We start from the raw sequence: 1,356 nt of genomic DNA on the forward strand, positions 1-1,356 counted from the left end.
GTGTGTGTGTGTGTGTGTGTGTGTGTGTGTGTGTGTGTGTGTGTGTGAGTGTGACAGGGGGAGGTGGTGAGGGATTTAAAGGTAGAAGGTGGGTGGCAGGGAATGAGGAGTCCATCAGAAAGGCAGGGGTGTAGAAAATTTAAAAAGAATGATAGACATCAAGATCTTAATCATTCTGACTCCTCTTAAAGAAAATGATTCAGAATTTTAAGTGGAGTGCTACCAAATTCCATAAAATTACCAGGAATGGAGACTGCTGTAACCCACTATTATCCATTATTCAACCTTTAATTAATGTAAGATATAAAGCCAAATATTTGTAAGGCAGGCAGCCTATAAGCCAAAAATTTTTTTCCCAATTTCTATGTTTAAGCAACATGTTCCTATACCGGATATAATTAGCTACAAGCAATCTAAATGTTTGTGTTTGGTGAAATAATTTTAGTTACTGAAATTCTGATTATAAAGCAGAAGAAAAGCTGAAGGGAGACTGCAGAAATGAGACAGCTTCACAAAATGATGCCTAAGCTGTATAAAACAGTAGCTCCTCTTAGAGATTTCAAAAAAATTTTCTATAGTAGACAAAGTAGTGAAAACTGTACCAGAGAATCATAGAGAGAGCTTGGGGACCTTCAGTCCTGATTCCTCATTTTACATGAGGTAATTTTGTCCCAGAAAAACTGTTTACTGTCCAAGCTCGTATAGGAAGAATACTAACTCTAGTCAGAGAACTTGAATTCAAATGCTTGTCCAGCTACTCCATACCTATGTGACCTTGGACAACTTCTCTGGGTCTTAGTTTCCTCCTTTGAAAATTTTAGGAGGCTAGAATAGATGACCCCCAGGTCCTTTCTAAATATATAGTTATGATTTTCATAGATTAGTTAGATCTAAGTTGAATACCTTAGAAATTTTAAGTTTTTAAAGGGCAGGAGCCATATCTATTTACATCTGTAGCACATGAATGCCCTATGTAAAAAAGACAACATACAAAAATTGTCATGCTTTTTGATGTCAAATTAACTGTATTATCTATATCTTTATCTTCTAGCAAAATAAGGCTGCTTCTGTGGCATGTCAGAGACTACTCTGAACTTTAGATTAATTACTGTCCAATAGACATCCTAGTGAAGCAAAGGGCTTTATCTGGATGCACTTCAAACAAGAGACTGAGACCTGGGTGATACTAGGCTCAAAGAGAATTACCACAGTTTTGTGGGTTCATGTCTCAATTTTAAATTTGTGTGTAAACATTTGTATATAAACAGCCTTGTTTGGATACTTAATTTTTTTCATGGTCGTTTAATTTTCATTAGTAGTCCTTTAATTATTAAGTATGTATAATTGGGCATCCAT

Source organism: Petaurus breviceps, unplaced genomic scaffold (assembly GCF_028583685.1).
Source record: "Petaurus breviceps papuanus isolate PSGF00001 unplaced genomic scaffold, PetGlider_PUasm1.0 91133, whole genome shotgun sequence".
NCBI lineage: Eukaryota > Metazoa > Chordata > Mammalia > Diprotodontia > Petauridae > Petaurus > Petaurus breviceps.